This window comes from Macrotis lagotis, chromosome X (genome assembly GCF_037893015.1).
Source record: "Macrotis lagotis isolate mMagLag1 chromosome X, bilby.v1.9.chrom.fasta, whole genome shotgun sequence".
NCBI lineage: Eukaryota > Metazoa > Chordata > Mammalia > Peramelemorphia > Peramelidae > Macrotis > Macrotis lagotis.
In genome coordinates this window covers 152,227,939-152,247,980 of record NC_133666.1, presented here as the reverse complement: position 1 = coordinate 152,247,980, position 20,042 = coordinate 152,227,939, and the positions used below count along the sequence as shown (strand labels likewise).

Genomic DNA, 20,042 nt, shown 5'->3' with positions numbered 1-20,042 from the left:
CTAGGAGTTCTGTCCTTCTTGGGTACAATCCTCTTCCTCCTCCACTCTGCCCACTGACCTCCCCGACTTTAATTTCTACCTTTCACACAAGAAGTCTTCCCTAATACCTCTTAATCCCAGTTCTTCTCATCCTCTTTTAATTTCTTCCTAGTGATCTTTGTTTCTTTTCATAGTGAGACTATTTTCCCTTGTTCTTTGGTGAAGGAGAACTGGCAATGGAACCAATTTATGATATTCAAAAGGTTGAAAGAAGCAGTAATGTTTGTCAGCTGCTATGGCCACAGTAACCCTGATCAGAGACCTCCTTGACTCAAGTCAGCAGCATATCCAAGTCAGTGGCAAGGTTTTGTGTGTTTGTGTGGGAGCAGCTATATCCATTGGTAGCTACAGGTACTGATAAACTCCACTAATTCTTTCCATCTTTCAACTCATGAATTCATTCCATTTCCAATTCTCTTTCTCTTAACAATGGGAAGATAAACCTTAGGGGTCTTACTCTTGTTCCCCACTCAAAATTATGGTTTCCAGTATCAATTAGCTTATTAATTAACTACATTACTTCTACTCCTACCCCAGGTTTCAGGGGGAAACCAACCCTTGAGCAGAACCCCAATTCCCCTTATGTATCAAATCAATCTCCCATTTTGCTGTGTTTGCTCCAAAAGAAGTCAATAAGCAATGAATATCAGTTAACTTTTACAAAGGAAAATTATTAAAAAGACAAAGCAAGAACCAAAAACCCCAAACATGCAAGTTTGGTCCCAGAGAAGAGTAGATTTGTTTCACCAAAATCATTTGCTAATGTGGCATAGCCAATGGAGAGAGTCACTCTCTTGCTTGCAGTACACAGTCTCACTGTCAGGTTGATTCATGGTACTAGCCTGAGTTTAGAAGGTCTTTTATCAGGATTATAGAGGCTAACAGATGCTGGCAACCTCTGCTGGATCTTCTGAACCCAACAAGGTCATTTTGTCTTCAATTGTCCTTCTTCAAAGGACAGGAAAGAATATGTCCCATAATTGCAAAAGAGATTTCAGGTCTCATGGAACCAGTTAAGGAGAGCCCAAGACCTCTCCCCATTCCAGGAAGCCCACATCAATGTTTACCTCACTTGCCACCAAGAAAAAGAGAGATTAATATATCCAATTACTGCTTTTGGTATATACACTGAGTTCTGTCTCAACAATCGCTTAAAAAGTTTCTCTTCACTAGTGTTATGGGCAGAAAAGAAATAAGTTGCAGAATACTTGTTCATGTTCTGAATTAGAGGTAGGACTTCATCTCTGCATACTTTTTGAAGTCAATCCTCCAAATGTCTATGTGCGTTGGCATCAGACAAACATCCCTTTATATGTGCCAGAGTTGGATCCTTCTTGATGAGTTTTCCTCCCCACCTTACATGTGTACTTGATGAATCTTAGAAATGCTATAAAAATGCTAATTAATGTTATTATTACTACTGGAGGCTGAAGTAGCTCTACATTTTGCTAGTTAATGCTAAAGGGACACTGTAACACTAAAGGCAGGGAATGAGCCAGTATAGGTTATAATAGCTTCTGTAACCCCTCAAGTGTCCCCTGGAATACCTACTAAGGATACACACATAACATACATGCATCCCATTTGAATATTTATAGGATATACCAGATACATAGTTCTATTCAACATACTGACTAAGATGTAGTTATATTTACTGCTTGGTTCTGTCACAATTTATAAGTTCATTCCCTGTCATATTTTGAATTCTGTATCCAATCTTTGGATATAAAAAAATGATTGATGGAAGTTCTAGACAACAACATTTTATTTATAAGGCATTATTTGGGAATGATTTATTTCAAAAATTTGCTTTCATGTTCACTCCTTAACAGTGATGTGATGGCAAATTTTTATAAATTTTGGAAATCTGGAAAAAATAATCTGCACACAATACACTTTAAGGTTCAATCCATATGAGTAACATTTTCTCTATCACTTTCTTAAGTCTAGAAAATCAGCAAAACAATAAATAAAGCCTTGAATTGTAGCATTTGCCCTTTTTCTGAGGGGTAGATGCAAAGACTAAAAATAATCAGCAGGTTCAAGCTGACTCTAGCATTCCCTATAATTTAACTGTACCTCGTCTCCCTCAAATAAACTTAGGACTTTCCCCAATGCAACCACCAGCAGCACTATATGGTGGGGGAATGAGAGGGAAGAATCAGCTATTTCTAAATGGATAAATACTCTTTATCTCTTTTTATAGTTTTTCTTTTCTATTCATTGGACTGCTTTTATGTTACTTTTTCTACAGTCAATGTGCCTGGTTTTACATTTCCATTTTTTCTATTTGATTTTCTGCATTTGTCATATTAGATGGATTGAGATTCAGATTGCCAAGGTTGTATTAACTAACTGTGCAAGTCTTTGATCCTGCCTTTCTAGAATTCTGGAGAGTATGACACTGCAGTGGCAACTAAAACTACTATGAAAGTATACAAACAAAAGAGGTAAGTAGAATACAGCTATGAACTTTGCACAAAATAGACATTTAATAAATGTTTTCTCAAATGAACTGAACTATTTCATTTAATATGATATAATTTAATATGATGATTCAAAAAACTACTGGAAACTTCATAATTGTATATGGGATAATTCCCAGAACTCCTGTCCAAGTACGTTTCATCAAAAATTGAATCTATTCTAGTGAAACAAAACAATTTAGTAACTTTAACTCTGTGCTTATAAGCACATTTCTTGAATTAACCTTAGATCTATTTAATCATCAAGGTAAAATGAAATAGGGAATGTTCCATGTAATGCAATCTAAACATCTATGATAGAAACACTGTTTTCCTAGGGTTCTTCTGTATAGATATGGCTTAGTTTTTCTTAAGTCTAGCTTCATACTGCATGAGACACCAAAACACTTCTTTGAGAATTGATTGGCTTTTGGGGCGGCTAGGTGGTGCAGTGGATAGAGCACCAGCCCTGGAGTCAGGAGTACCTGAGTTCAAATCCGGCCTCAGATACATAATAATTACCTAGCTGTGTGGCCTTGGGCAAGCCACTTAACCCTCATTGCCTTGCAAAAACTAAAAAAAAAAAATTGTTTGACTTGGTGGGGCGGCTAGGTGGTGCAGTGGATAGAGCACCGGCCCTGGAGTCAGGAGTACCTGAGTTCAAATCTGGTCTCAGACACTTAATAATTACCTAGCTGTGTGGCCTTGGGTAAGTCACTTAACACCATCACCTTGAAAAAAAAACCTAAAAAAAAAGAAAGAAAAAAAAGAGAATTGATTGGCTTGAGGACTGACTAACCTCATTGGCATGGTTTCCTGTTCACTTGAAAAAGGAAATCCAGCTCCTTTTTTAGAGCCTTTCTGACTATGGACCACCAGCATGACTAACATTAGGAGGAAGCTGAAGTAATTCATCATTAAATTTACTTAGTGTTCTTCCTTTTAAAAAATTGCTCCTTAATATTTTATTTTTATGTAAAAACAATTTTTAACATTCATTAAAAAAACTTGGGGTTCCAAGTTTTTTCCCCTTTCTTCCTCCCCACCCTTCTCTCTGTGAAGGCAAGGAATTTGATAAAGACCACAGAATTAATTTGTTGAGAATAGATAGTCATTCACAGTTGATCATCATAAAATTTCACCATTACTATATACAACATTCTGCTCATTTTACATTGCATTAGTTAATGTAAGTCCTAACAGATTTTTCTGAAAGCATCCTGCACTGTCCAATTGATGGGCATTCCCTCAATTTCCAATTCTTTGACACTACAAAAAAAAACTGCTAAAATTTATATAGATAGATAGATGATAGATATAGATACAGATATGGGTCTCTCTCTCTCTCTCTCTCTCTCTCTCTCTCTCTCTCTCTCTCTCTCTCTCTCTCTCTCTCTCTCCTTTTATCCTGTTCATCCTAACAACCATTTCCCCTATCTTCCAGGAATTCTTTTATTTTGAGACTTTGCATATAACAACTTTGACTTTGTTGTTTTCTTCTGAATTTGTGTTTTGATCTTCCCTGTCATAGTTACTTTCTATGATCAGGTTCTTTTTATTATTATTATTATTATTATTATTATTATTATTTTTGAGATTTTGCATAAAGCAATTTTGACTTTGTTGTCTTCTCACGAATTTGTGTTTTGATCTTCCCTGTCACCATAGTTACTTTCTATGATCAGGTTCTTTTTTTTAAAATTTTCTCAATTTTATAGACTATTTCCTGACTTTTATCTTGATGTTAAAGTGGGACTCCACTCCTTGGGGTAAAGGAAGTATTTCCCAAGCTTCAGGTTTTTTTGTGCAACTGTTTTCAGAGCTAGTTTGGGGAATTTGTAAGTTTTCAGTTCTTCCAAGGTGGTATGATCTGAGAATTATATTTACTACTTTTCTGGCCTGTGAGCAACTAAAAGCACTCTTTTCTACTCTGGAACTGTGACCAGAGTCCTTACTCCCTTCTGGCTGTAAGTTCTGGTATGCTAGTGCTCCTCTTCACTGTGGGACTTTGACCCAGGACTGAAACTCAGATCTGTATATGGGCAATGCAATATTGCTCTGCACCCAATGCCAACAAAGGGACCCCTGTAAATCTCCTGATCAGTTATTTGAAGACAACTCATGAAGCCACTGTTGCCAGTTCAGTTACTTGCAAGGTCTATTGCTGGGGCTTTACTTGTGCTAAACTGCACTCTACTCTCACCCTGGCAGGATAGAACATTCTTGGGCTGGAATATTATTTACACCAGGCTTTTGTTAGTTTTTCCCTTTTCCAGAATTCATTTTGAGGTATTGTTTTAAAACTGTTTGGAAGAGAATTTGGGAGAGCTCAGCTGAAACCTGCCTTTTCTCTGTCATCTTGGTTACAGCCTTCATTGGTTCCATAATTTTTATGGACTTTTATAAACTATTCAAGAGCCTATGGACATTTCATTTTGTCAGGGAATTAGCCTAAATTGGGACTAGCTCACAACATCCCAAGAGCAAGTTAAGTTATTATGAATTGATGTAAAGTTGAGTCAAAGTTGCTATAAATGTTTGTTACTATTAACTAGGCAAAAACATATTTCCTATGAAGAAAGTGGCTAGAATTATTATCTCTACCACTAAAGTGCTTAATACAACTTATCAGCAAGTCAAAATTTCAATACACTTCTCCCTTAAAACTTTGTTTTATAAAAACTTTATATAAATATTTATAAAGCCTTACTTTCATATGCCTTTTGAAGTTAATTTGCATATATATATATAAAATAGTCAAAAATGACTCATTTGCTCAAAGACTTTGGGGGGGGGGGTTAGTTGTTTGGTTTTTTTTTGGTAAGGCAATGGGGTTAAGTGGCTTGCCCAAGGCCACACAGCTAGGTAATTATTAAGTGTCTGAGACCGGATTTGAACCCAGGTATTCCTGACTCCAATGCCGGTGCTTTATCCACTATGTCACCTAGCTGCTCCTGACTGAGCTCATCATTTCTTACAGGATAGTAATATTCCATCAAAGTTATATACCAGAACTGGTTCAGCCATTTCTCAAATGATAGGCATCCCTATAATTTCCAGTTCTTTGCATACAACATATAGTTTTTTATTGAATAGGAAAACAATGAAGATATGCAAAGACTTCTAAAAAAGAAAAAGATCAAGGCCAGCTATTTACATGATGATTCTAAACTCTTTGTTCCTATAAAAAAATTTTTTTTAATTTGATTGCAAATCAATGGCAATACACATGGCAAAGAAAATGAAAATCAATGAAAAGGTGGTCTGCTTTCCCAGGTTCTATTATGAAAGATAAATATGCAATAAAAATGACTTTAGGATACAAAACAATGAATTCACTCTCAAGCAAAACTTAGACTCCTTTCCAAGTGAAGAAGAATAATCACAGCAATTATTAAACTCTCCTGATATTTCAAAGGAATGTGTGCAAGAGGTGTCTTAAATATTATAAATTGAAAGCATTTTTTCTAAAAAGATGTGAAATATTGTATAATATTTATTATATAGATACTGTGCATTCAATTAGAATGGAGGGTGGTGGGGGGAGAAGAAACTCCTTTTATCTGCAATAAATGAAAATGGAACTAAAAAAAGAAGAGACCTATGAGAGACCTAAACTACAGGACAGTGATCCTGACTTTGATTCCTTTTCCTGCAAAATTCTAGAATTTTATTAAAAGTATGGTTAGGTAACATTTAGGAAAGGATGGACAGCATAGTACATGTCAGAATGGTACTATCCTTTTTTTTTATAGGTTTACTAGAGGTTAATTTATATATATATATATATATATATACATACACACACATACATATATTATATTTTACTGCTATTACATGAATCTCATATAATTCTCTGGTGAAATTAGTGACCTAGACGATAGTACAAATTGATTCTGATCCAGTTGAATACCTGAGGCAAAAAGGAGTCAGCATGAGTTCTTTGAAGACACTTTTATATGTTATACTTGCCTAAAGAAAAAATATCTGGCATTTCATGAATATGAATGTCTCTTTTCAGGAGCATACATATTTGTAAGCAACTTTTTTCCCATATGAAGCACACAAAAAGTAAAAAAATAGAAATAAAATTAAGAAGATGAAATTAAACAGAATATATGTAAAATCTTACAAGTGGACTTGTCAAGTATATACAAATATGATGTGGCAGAAGTATGACAAAACAGGAGTTTCAGAAAAGAGTTGACAGAAAATTGTTAATACCAAATTTAATATTGACGACACTATCTCTTAATTATCCTAGCAATGTCATGAATTCTAATAGGGTACTTATATTTCTACCCTTAAAATAATGTATGTTAGATTAAGCTGAACCCCAAGTTCCCAAGCTGGATCTTGCCTTCATTGAGTTTCATAACATGAAGGGCAAAATAGTTTGAATGAACTTCTTTTCCTTATTCAGATTATTGAGGGAGGTTGGGATGTAGCAGAGAAAATGTTAGAGAAATGTGTCCTAAAATTCATGTTCCCTCTGTGTTATATCAAATAGTTAACCCATTTAACCTTTTTCTTTCTGAGCTGGCCCATTCCATCACTCAAAATTATCTCATAGAAACTACCCAAAGCAAATACTTTGTTCAAAATTATTTTTTTTAACATTTATAAAATAATTTTAGCATCATCTTTAGTTTGGAAATATGCTTACATTCTCAAATAACCCTAAGAACACAATATCTGTAAATGAATGAGCCTAAGGCTATGTTTTTCAAACAATAATGTGAATATCTTCTTAGAAGTAAGCTATAACTTTTTTTTGCAGCATCACAGAATTTCAATCTAATCAAAGCCACAGTTCTTTCTGGATGGGTCTTACCTTAAAAAGGAAGAAAGGCTCAACTAAACAGGCCTATGGAACCTTCTTCTGGGTCAAGTAGCATGATGAGAGGGAAAGGAGGAGGTAGCCTTACCCTATTCTGCCCCATGGCAGGTTGTTAGGAGAGGGGGAGGGCTGATGGGGATATTCACTAAAATGTAGGTTTGAAATCAAAGCAGCAGGAAGTCTTGCCCATAAGTTGTCCAGCTTCTACCAACTCTATAATACCTTTAAGAGTCATCATTGTTATTATACAGTCTGCTTTTGTGTTTCTCCTCAATGGGGAGGGCCTGGGTCCAAAAGGAAGAATGCTCAATTCTCTAGCAGAAAAAGTTTTCAAGTTTCTTCCAAATTTAGTAGTACTGTAGTCTTTTTTTTTAAAGTTTTTTTTACAAGGGTTAAGTGATTTGTCCAAGATCACACAGCTAGGTAGATATTAAGTGTCTGAGGCTGCATTTGAACTCACGTCCTCCTGATTCCAGAGCTGGTGCTCTATCCACCATGCCACCTAGCTGCCCTCAGAAGTTCCATAGTCTTAATGGAAGAATTAAAGATTTCATAGAAGGATGGGCCTGCTTTGTCCACTGACAAATCTGCCATTGTGTTGGTTAAGTCAAAACTGTCTCCCTTAGTTTGAACAAAGACCAAAGATTATTACCTTCAATTTAAAAAAAATTATCTTATTAGGTAATTTTTCTATCTCTTATACTTTATTTTTCTTCCTTAAGGATATGATTTCTCTCTCATCACATTCAACTTAGATCAATGCATACCATGGAAACAATGTAAAGACTAACAGAATCAGAATGCCTTCTGTGGGGGGTAGGGGGAGGGAAGCAAGGATAGGGGTAAATTTGTAAAACTCAAAATAAATAAAATCTTTCATTGAAAAAAAAAATTGTCTCCCTTGACAGCTTTCTACAAAGATGACACTCAAGATCTGGTACTTCCTAAAGTGACAGGAGTATCATGGAGTTAACATAAAAAAGATTCTATGCTCCATTGCTTTTGAGTCATACTTTCTCACAAGAGTGAAGAGTTGAGAGGGGATTTTTAGGATGAGGAAGTAAAACACATTTCCAGTTTGCAGATTCTATTGATGCCTCAATAGTCTTGGGTCTCAAAGTTGCACAGCTTTATGTGCATGCAGAGGATATCAGTCACCATGAAGATTCCCTCTGATGCCTTGACAGAACTGCTCCACCAGTACTATTTAAAGGAACTGGCCACAGGTGGCTGCTGCTTAGCTTGCTACCCCCAAATGAAAAGACCTCAGATCTGTGGGGAGAAGTCAGCCTCGAGGAACCCACCAACAAGGGGGGCTCGAAGGCCCAAGGACAAAATGCCCAACCGTGCCAGCTTCTGGTCCCAGTCCCAAAGCATCCAGGACTGACTCCGATTTTCAAAGTTATCTTACCAAAAAGAGGCTCCGGATTTCCTTTGGTGCATCTTACTGAAAGTCTCACAGGCTGCCCACTGCCCCCATAGGGGATGCTGAAGCACCTGAACCCACCCCTTAATGCCTTCCTAGCACCACCCTAACTCCTCCTTTATCCCTTTCTCAGTACATACAACCTGCCCTGCTCCCCTTTATAAAATTGGTCTTATTCCTTGTTGATTGCTGATTCCCCCCATTTGCAACTTGCAACTGTCCCTATATGGCTTACCCACCCTGTTGTTGTTCAGCCCAGCTGCCTCACTCTTGTAACTGTCCTTACTTTCCTGCTTTACTTTGCCAAGACTCAATATGTAATAAATTTTCATATACTCATATTCTCTGAGTCAGTCAGGCAAGAGACTATATATGGAATTCATTCTTCGCTTTATGAAAAAAACTGGCACTCTTTCTTGCCTTCATGAATTCTACCTCCTCCTACTTATCCTCCTACAAGTATAAAGAAACTTTCATGGGTCCCTTGGTTGGGAAATCCTCAGTGCTCTTCACTGATTGGACATCCCTCAGGGTGGCAGGTTTGCTACCCTCAATTAAAAACGCTTTATTTCTCAACTCCTGTCTTTGACTTATTTCAGTCCTCTACAATACCTCTACTGGGTACAGGGGTTCTAATCAACTACAATAAATATTAAGCTCAACAAAGATAAGATCAGAATGTGGATGGTTCAGTACTAATTAATAATGTAATGGCTCTTGAAGATATTACTAAAGTTGGAAGAAGCTGGAAAAACTAGTTTTAATGTCTCTTGTCTTAATGATGCAGAGAATTATGAAGGTAGAAAAATTCAGAAACAAATTCTGTAATTTTTAATGCTGCTAAAATATGTGACTTTTGTTAGGGGTGTAGAAGGCTCTTTTCTCTTGAGATGTAAATTGACTTTTATTGTTTCATTGTTTAATGTAAAATTTGCATCCTGTCTCCTCATTTCCAACACCCCCCCCCCCCCCCTTCCAACCTTCTACCTGGTTTCAGTCACACAAGGGGGAGGGAGGGATTTCCCCTTTTGCTCTCTGTGCCCAGATAAGGGGCAAGGCTACAAATTCTGGGCTGGACCTCTTTGCTCAGGGCTGTTCAGGGCTTGCTTTTTTTTCCTCTTTGGTCTTGCTTCCTCTCTTTAACTCCCTCTATCTGTCTCTGTCTCCCAAGTCTTTTGTTATTCACTGTGTCCTATAGTATAATTGACTCTTCAGGAGGAGGAAAAGTTTTAGCCTCTTTACTTTGTAATAATTTGTAATAAAATTCTAAGCAGAGAATTCCCAGAGAATGAGCGTATTCCTTTGTCTTTCAGTCCCATTTTCGATCTTTAATTGGTGATCCCAAAAATCCCAGGGGCAACATTAAGATAAGAATTATATGAACAGTAGATGAGTAGGTAGACTTAAGAAAACTAATGTCAGGATAAGAAAAGAACAAAAATTTCAGTTCAATCACTTGTTTTTCAGAGTTTAGATTTTTCAAACATTCTCCCACTTACCTTTTAGGTTCCATTTCTTTCCAAAGGGAATGAAGTTTTATTTCCTCTAAAACAATGATCCTAAAGCATAGCATATCATCTCTATTAGAAAATCACTGCTTAAGGCAGCAGCAACTTTTATATTGCCAGTCTCTAGGAATGTTTTGCACTTAACCAATGCTTATTAAATATTTGTTGGGGGAAAAAAATGTCTGTTGAACTTAATACTATTGAATTAAATCTTAGTGAAATAAGAAAACCAGTAATCAGAAAGTTTAATTTAAAAGCTTGAAGGTACAGGCTATTTAGCAGGAATAAGACTTCAGGGTTCTTAAGACATGGGACAAAGAATATGCAGCAGGAATTTAAAGACAAGAGGTGGACTAATCAAGACTTTTTAGAATGCATAAATAACAGTGTCTATTCCTTCAAGAAAAGAGTGAGATTTGCCAGTTTAAAATCCCAGGGTCTCCTAGAAGAAATAGTCACATCATTCATAAAACGAGCAAAAGTCTGTGTTCTTTTACAGGGTGTGTTCTCACTTTCCATTGAGGCAGAAAAGGGATACCTCAGCAGGTAAAGCCTCGAGCATAGGAGTCAAAAAAAGATCTGAATTTAAATGTGACCTTAGACACTTAATAGCTGTGTGGGTATAGAACTTGTGTTGAGGGGCAGTTAGGTGGCGCAGTGGATAAAGCACTAGCCCTGGAGTCAGGAGTACCTGGGTTCAAATCTGATCTCAGACACTTAATAATTACCTGGCTGTGTGGCCATGGGCAAGCCACTTACTTAATAATTACCTAGCTGTGGGGCCATGGGCAAGCCACTTAACTCCATTTGCCTTGCAAAAAACTAAAAAAAAAAAAAAAAAAAAAGAACTTGTGTTGATATATCATTTATGGAAGCAGTGTATTTTTTTCCTATAAAATTTCATGTGCAATCATGCTTTTGTTATCCTTGTTATAGAAATGCTTATTTTATTCCACAATTAAAAACTAATAAATAAAATATTAATAAGTTAATAAATAAGAATTAAAATAATATAAATAAGAATTAAAATTAAAAGGAAGATTAGAATCTCAGAATTCTGGAAGAGGACTCAAGGCAAGACCCAAATTTATGATTTTTTTTATGGAAGAGATGGCTTGGATAGAAAGTGAAATACTTAAGATACTTTAAAAAAGTATGCTTGGGAGTTGTGATGATATATCATACATTTTAGACAATCTATTAAGCAAGATTTGAGATACTTGAGGAAATGACTCACCCATAATTTCAGAAATTCTTCCAGAGGAACCTTTTTTTAAAATAAGGAAATTGAAACATCTATTTTCTTTTCTTTTCTTTTATTTATTTAAGGCAATAGGGTTAAGCAACTTGCCCAAGGTCACATAGCTAGATAATTATTAAGTGTCTGAGGCCAGATTTTAACTCAGATCATCCCGACTCCAGGGCCAGTGCTCTGTCCACTGTTGTCACCTAGCTGCCCTTTGCTCCCCTCCTACATGGGGGGGGGGAACCAAAGAAGCAGGTAGAAAATTTCTATACTTCAGAAATGATGCTGTGCTTCTTGGAAAATGGTCACCTTCGGAAAATACAGTAACATTTTATTTCATTGCTACACTTGCTGGCATAGCCTATAATTCCTATTATCATGAAAGTTGAGTTTGGTGGATCTTGGGTTTGAGAGTTTTGAATTTCAATGTGCTAAAACTAATCATGTGTCTTCATGAAGTCTTGAACCAATATAGTGAGCCCATGGAAATAGGGGGTCACCAGGTTACCCAAGAAGAATGAACTAGTCCAAGTCAAAAATGCAGTAGAACAAAAGCTTCCATATTTTTTAGTAGGATAAAACCCATGAAAGACTGCTGCCTTTCCAACCTGAGCAAAATAGGGAAACCATCCCTCCAATTTATTCACTTATTTCTTTTGTCTCATTCCAATTAACAACTTAAAAGCACTAGTAAAATATTAAAACCTCTACTTGAATATGTAAAAACAAGCTTAGAAGTTTGCAAACCATCTCACTTTTTACCTGGGTTTCTTAGAAATCAATAAAATTTAAAGGTCTACTATAATGTATTTTATTTCATTTATACATCTTCTCACCTGTGTTTGTGAGCTATAGTTTTGCAGCTCACAAAAATATCATCCCTTGACAACTCTCTACTTCAAATACTTTATCTTTAAAAAACATACAAAAATAGCATCAGCAAACTTTAATTTTTGGAATTAATATTATATATATATATATATAATATTAATCTAAACATCTCAATAGTTATCAGGAATTGTTTTATGATATGATAACATTTGGGGAGAGAAGATTCTAAGAAGAAGCAGTAAGTCAGAAAACTTTCAGTTATCCAAATTTCCTCTAAAAAAAAAAGAACCTCAACACAGAAGGAATGTAGATCAAAGGAAATAAACAGAAGTCAGGGTAAGGCAGAGGTCCTTCTAAGACAGCTTGAGAAGACCCCAGGAAAGATTCGACCTCCAGAGAAAGATCTCCAGAATGAAGTTCAAATACCTCCCCGTCAACTCTGAGAAGCAACTTCAGACTTAGAAACTTTCATCTCAAAGATTTATGGATTTTTCACTGTCCAGGGATGCCAAGTACAGCTGTGCTGACCAGATGTGTCCTGGGCTGTGAATGCAGTGGGAGTGGGGTGGGGAGGAGAGGAGAGGAGAAGGAGTTAGCATACACCTGTTGAGTACAGTAGCAAAGGGGTAGGGACCCTGCTGGTTGAGGGCACTTGCAGAAGAGCAGTCCCTGTTTCCAAGGCACAGAGAACAACTGTAGTTTGCAGCCCCTGGAGGGACTACAGGAAGCAAGATCATTTCTATGACAGCATGACTGGCAGTCCTAGTCATGGCTTAGGAATGGAGAGAAGAGCCAAAGTTGAGTCACAGATCATGGATCAGAAAATAAAAAGTACAGACCTTCAGGTCTTGGAACATTAGTCCCCAAACTTTGGAACTAGAACTAATACCTACTAAAAACAAAAATAAAATATAAAAAATTGAATAAAGAAAGTACCCCCAAACAGATAGTTACTATGGGGATAGCAACAATCTGGATTCATATTCATTGGAAGATAATATAATGAAGGTAAAAAAAGTCATTCCTTTTTCAAAGAGAAACATCAAATGACTCAAGCACAAAGAACCCTTGGAAGAATTTAAAAAGGACTTTAAAGCAGAAATAGAAAAAACCCCACCACTTATCTCTTGAAACAATTCCTAGGAGGAAAACACAGGAATATAATAGCCAGTTTCAAATCTCCCAGGTTAAGGAGAAAATATTAGGAAGAACAAGAAAATATACAATTTAATTAACATGTAGCTACAAAAAAGGATTATGCAAGATTTAGCAGCTACACTATTAAAGGAATGTAGGTCTTGGAAAATTATATTTCATATAGAAAAAGAGCTGGGAGTTATGACCATGAGTAATGTACCCAGAAAAGTTAAATATGATAAATGGAAACACTCTCAGATATTTGTGAGAAAAATAACACAGTGGGGGGGCAGCTATGTGGCACTGTGGATAGAGCACTGGCCCTGGGGTCAGGAGTACCTGAGTTCACATCTGGCCTCAGACACTTAATCATTACCTATCTGTGTGGCCTTGGGCAAGCCACTTAACCCCATTCCCTTACAAAAAAAAAAAATCTAAAAACAAATAACACAAGGGAAAGTTTGACATATAAGATCTAGGAGACAATAAACTGAAGGCTAATTAAAAGGGACTCAACAAAGTCAAACTTTATTTCTTATATGTGAAAATGTTATCACTATTCTTACAACTATTATCATTATTTGCGTAGCTTGAAAGCTGTACTTAGGCTGAACTGTATATAATGGAAGATTATAAAAAAACTTTAGAAAGAGATTAAAAGGAATAATTATCTTATACATATGAGGCATAAACAGAAGAAATGATACAGATAGAGCCAATAGGCAGGAGGGCAGGTAGTACTGAAGCCTAACTCTTAGTGGGAATAGGTTAAAGAGAACAACTTAAATTTAGAAAGGTATATTCTAAATTAAAAAACAAGGGACTCTAGGAGAAGTAGGTAGGATAAGGAATAGAAGATCAAGGTAGTAGACAGAAGTAAAGCAGAGGGGTGAGGAGGTATAAGTTAATAGATAAGAAGGATAGTGAGGAAAAATAAGAGGGAGTAAAATACAACCAATGAATTATAGTTTAGAATATGAATGTTTTAAATTTTCCATAAAGTGGAAACAGAAAACAGATAAGAACTTTGAATTCAGTAATATGTTGCTTTTAGGAAACACTATAAAAATAAGAGACACACAGAGATAAAATAAAGGGCAGGAATAGAATAGAATAGGAGTAGTAATGATCTCAGACAAAGTTAAAACTAAAATACATTTAATCGAAATAGGAAAATAGGGAAACTACTATACCTGTAAACAATATTATTCTATATAGTTTTAGACCATTTAAAATAACCACACACTGCTGAAACAGCCACAGGAATTATATAAACATAAACATAAAACACGTTTTACACAAATAAAACCAGATCTAAATAATTAAAGTAATATTTATTGTTCATGGATAGGTAAAAGCAATATAATAAAAAAGGTCTATTTTACCTATTTATGCCATCCCAATTAAATAACTAAAAAAAAATCTTCCTACATTAGAAAAACTAATAACTGAGTTAATTTGGAAAAACACAAGGTCTTGAACTTCAAAGAAACCAGGGAGAAAAGATACAAAGGAAACAGATTCAGCAATATTAGACCTCAAACTGTATTTTAAGTTGAAAACCCTGTTGAAATGTAAAAAGGATAATTTTGATTATTTTAAATTAAATTTTCTTGTATAAATAAAACCTAGGTAGCCAAAAGTAACAGGAATACAGAAAATTAGGGGAAAGCTTTCATAGACAATCTCTTTGATAGGATATGATTGGGTTGTAATATTATTATACTGTAGAAAAGGATGAGCTTATTGATTAAGAAAAAATGAAAAGATTGGGCTAATAAAGGAAAATTCTATCTACCTTCAGAGAAATAGATGACAGGTGGAAATAAGTATAGTCTTACATAATATGTGGATGAGGATATATGTGTGTGTTTATAGATATCTTTGTGTGTGTGTGTGTGTGTACATATATATATATATGTACACACACACAAACATATATATGTATATATCAGCACTTAATTGTAACCTCTTTTGGGTGTGGGAAGATGGAAAAGTAAAGTAAAAATGCACAGTGAGAAGAAAAGAAAACCTATAAAGAAGCAAATAAAAACTGGGCAGTTTTGAAAACAATGTATGGCTTTCATTTTATAGTTTTTCTTATAATGGCTGTTTCTTTATATATTGAATCCTCACGTATGTTTTACTTATATGTGAAAACATTATCAGTATTCTTATTACGATCATCATTATTTGGGTAGCTTGAAAGCCAAACTTAAGCTGAACTGAATATAGTGAAAGATTCTAAAAAACTGTAGAAAGAAATTAAAAGGATTAATTATCTCATACATGAGGCATAAATGGAAGAAATACGGAAGAAGCTAATAGGCAGGAGGGCAGGTAGTGCTGGAGCTTAACTCTTAGTGGGAATAGGTTAAAGAGAGAACAACTTAAATCTAGAAAGGTATAAAAATCTTCTAAATTGAAAAAGAAGTAAGTGCAAGGGGATAGGATTGGAAGAGTAGATAAGGGGGGGGGTGACTGAAGACTTGTGCATCTCATGACCTCATCACAAACACTATCTTCCATTTACCTAAACACAATAAAACTTCCTGGTTACACCCTCATAGCAAACACTGGCATCTATTAGATTATGTTGTCATAAGGAGAAGAAACAGACAGGATATGAGAGAGACAAAGGCCATGTGTGGTGCAGAGTGCTGGACTGATCACAGACTCATCCTTTCTAAGCTAAATATTCACATTCAACCAAAGCGGCATCCCCAAGGGAAAATGAATACCAGAAGAATTAATCAAGAGATTAGAGTGTCTCTTTGAGCAAGAACAGTTTACTGCTAACTTGGAGGGAAAACTGAGTCAACACACAGTTGGCAAGAGTGGAGCAGAAAAAAGAGTAGGCAGCTTTCAAAGGTCTGGTGTACAGATCTGGTGTGTATTTACTCATCTGGGCCAGAACACTAGTAAACACTAAGACTAATTTGATGAAAATGATGGGGAAATACAGAAGCTGCTAAATGAAAAATAAGAACTCCACAGGATTTACCAGTGGGATAGTTCATCCATTTCTAAGAAGCAACATTGAATCCCATCAAAAGTAAAGTACAAGTGAAGCTGAGAGAGAAGCAGAACTCTTGATAGATGAAATTCAATTTTATGCAGATAGTAAGAAACCAAAATGCTTTTATGATGCCATGAAGGCTATTTATGAACCAAAGTCATATGGTACATCTCAGCTACTCAGTACTGATGGATCCTCATTGATTAATAATAGGGACATGATCCTAGAGAGATGGACTAAACACTTCCATAATGTTCTTAATAGACCATCATCAATCAATGCCGAAGTCATTGACTGTTTACCTTAAGTTGAAGTCAGTCAGTCCCTAGCTAAAGTTCCAACTGAAGAAGAGGTTTTGAATGCCATTAGGCTCCCTTCAAGTGCCAAAGCACATCGTGCTGATTCTATTCTAGTTATGATCTACAACTGAAGGCTCCATTGCTCATCCAAAAGTTGACAAGAAATTTTCCAGGTTATATGGCATGAAGAGGATTCAAGAATTCAAGGTGCCTCTATTGTCCATCTCTATAAAGGTAAGGAGAATAAATTGTCCTTTGTCAATCATAGGGCTATTTCTCTTTTAGTCATTGTTAAGATTTAATCATTGTTAAGATTCTTACCAGAGTCCTCAAAAGGCTGATCCTTCACATGGAAGATGGTCATCTCCCTGAGAGCCAATGTGGCTTCAGAAAGAGTCAAGGAACTTTTTTGTTTGCTGTCCCACAACTCCAGGAAAAAATGCCAGAAACAGAACAGAAGTCTGTATACAATGTTTCCAGATCTGACCAAGGCCTTTGATACTATCAGTCATGAGGTTTTATGGAAAATTTTGTCAAAATTTGGTTGCCTGGAGAAGCTCATCAGTATAGTACATCAATCCCATGATGGCATGCATGTCTAGGTTCTGGAAAGTGGATGATATTCTTAGATTTCCCAATCATCAATGGAATAAAACAAAGATGAGTCTTCACTCCCATACTTTTTTAGCATGATGTTTTTGGTTGTTATCAAATGCCTTCACTGAGGATGAACATGGCCTCAAGAACAGTTACTGCAATGATGGAAGATTCTTAAACTTGAAAAGACTACAAGCCAAGACCAAAGTAGAGAGAGTGTTGGTGTAATGACTTTCTGTTTTCAGATAATTGTGCACTCAATGCAGCCTCTGAAGTTGAGATCAGCAATGTATGGATCAATTCTCTGCTGCTTCTGCTAATTTGGGTCTAACAATTAACACCAAGAAAACACAGGTGCTTCATCAGCCAGCACTACATCATCCAATTGTGGAACCATTGATTATAGCAAAAGGGAGAAGTTTTGAGTACAGTGGGTAAATTTACTTACATTGGCAATGTCCTTTCAAGAAGGTACACATTGACAATGCGGTTGACACGTGCACTGCAGAGCTAGGTCAGTATTTGGGAGGTTCTAAAAGAAAGTATGGGAAAGAAGAGGTACTACCAAACTGGAGGTACTACCAAACTGAAGATCTATAGAGTCATTGTTTTGATCTCATTGCTATATGCCTAGACAGTCTACCAGCACCATGTCAGGAAACTGAATCACTTCCATTTAAATTATCTTGGGAAGATTCTGAAGATGACTTGGCAGGAGAAGATACCAGACACTAAGGGCCTTTCTCAAGCTAAATTGCCTGGCATTCCAACATAACCATAGAGAGTGCAACTACGATGAACTGGACACATTACTTGAATGCCAGATGTATGCTAGCAAAAAACTCTATTTTATGGAGAACTCACACAGGATAAGCACTCACAAGGGGGTCAGAAGAAGCAATACCAAAACATCCTGAAGCTCTGGTTGAAAAACTTTAGAACTGATTGAACTAGCATGGGACCACCCAGAATGGCATGCCCTCATCAGTGAGAGTACTGTGCTCTATGAGGAAGGCAGAACTGAAGCAGCTCAAAGGAAATGTGACCTTTGTAAGTTTAGAGTATCCACCCTAGGTGTTCACACAGACTATTTGTTTTTGTTTTGTTTTTTTTTTTAGAGTTTTGCAAGGCAAATGGGGTTAAGTGGCTTGCCCAAGGCCACACAGCTAGGTAATTATTAAGTGTCTGAGACCGCATTTGAACCCAGGTACTCCTGACTCCAGGGCCGGTGCTTTATCCACTACGCCACCTAGCCGCCCCCACATATACTATTTGTACCCAACCTGAGGTAAAGCATTCCAAGCTCATTTTGGTCTGATCAGTCACAGTCAGACACATTGTAATTTGTCTTCAAACATAATGATGTCATTTTAGTCTTCTTCAGTAACACACAACAAGAACCAAACAACTATTAGATTGAAAATTAAAAAAATTATGTCATTTGAAAATCACTTATTACTCATGTGATTTTTTTTGTGAATTTAAAAATGGTTGATAAGTACTAAGTTAATTTAGTAAAATAAATCAATCTTTCAAGGCAAGATTTGATTCCAGATTAGATCTGAGAATCAAGCTGTTTTTGATTCCTATTAAGAATAATGTTGGGGGGCAGCTAGGTGGCACAGTGGATAAAGCACCGGCCCTGGAGTCTGGAGTACCTGGGTTCAAATCCGGTCTCAGACACTTATATAATTACGTAGCTGTGTGGCCTTGGTCAAGCCACTTAACCCCATTTGCCTTGCAAAAACCTAAAAAGAAAAAAAAAGAATAATGTTGGGCAGCTAGGTGGCACAGTGGATAAAGCACCAGCCCTGGAATCAGGAGTATCTGAGTTCAAATCCGGCCTCAGACACTTAATAATTGCCTAGCTGTGCGACCTTGGGCAAGTCACTTAACCCTATTTCCTTAAATAAATAAAATAAAAAGAAAAATGCAATTTTATAAAAATGGACATACCATGCAAGTCTTCAATGTATTAGCCTTCAATGTATTTATATAACTTATATTTACAATTCTGCCATAGTTTAAGTATTTACAAGAAGGAAGGTGGGGCAATAATGGAGTAGAATTTGGTTAGTTTCCTTAAAAATGATCTAAATTTGACTTGATAAAGGTTGAGCTCTCTTCCTTTGAAGTAGGATTTTAATAATGGGCTCTTATTTTTGCAGACACCTTTTGGGAGATGCCTAGTCAACAGCTGTCTATCATCACTTTATGAAAGAACCCCTGAAAAAGACAAACCATGAACCTACCTAAAATAAAACCATAAAGTTATCATCACTCAATAATAGATTTTTCAGCAGCTTATTCTCATGGTGTTAACAGTAGCCTGGTGTACCAAAGCCAAAGCAACAAGCAGTTGTTTTTCTTAGCTTAAGGAATTTAGTCTAACCTTAACAGGGCTTGGAAAAGAGAAAAGCCACATTGTTTTGGTGCATTAAAAATAAAGAATATACAAAATAACATTTAAATTATTTCTTCTTAAGTTAAAAGTTGGGAATTTTTAATAAGACTAGAATACCATCAAAAATAAGAATAGTTTTCAATTTTAATCCTAGTCATTCATGTCTATATCCTTCTACTTATTCAAAATGATGAATCAAGCATTCTAGTTTTATACAAATCAAATTTTCAA

At 36.0% G+C, this 20,042-nt stretch overlaps 1 protein-coding gene across 1 annotated transcript in view; it reads right to left on the bottom strand.

Annotated features, from left to right (window-relative positions):
• The window catches only part of EPB41L4A (erythrocyte membrane protein band 4.1 like 4A), a 198,857-nt gene that overhangs the window by 123,137 nt on the left and 55,678 nt on the right, over nt 1-20,042 (bottom strand). The window lies entirely within an intron of this gene.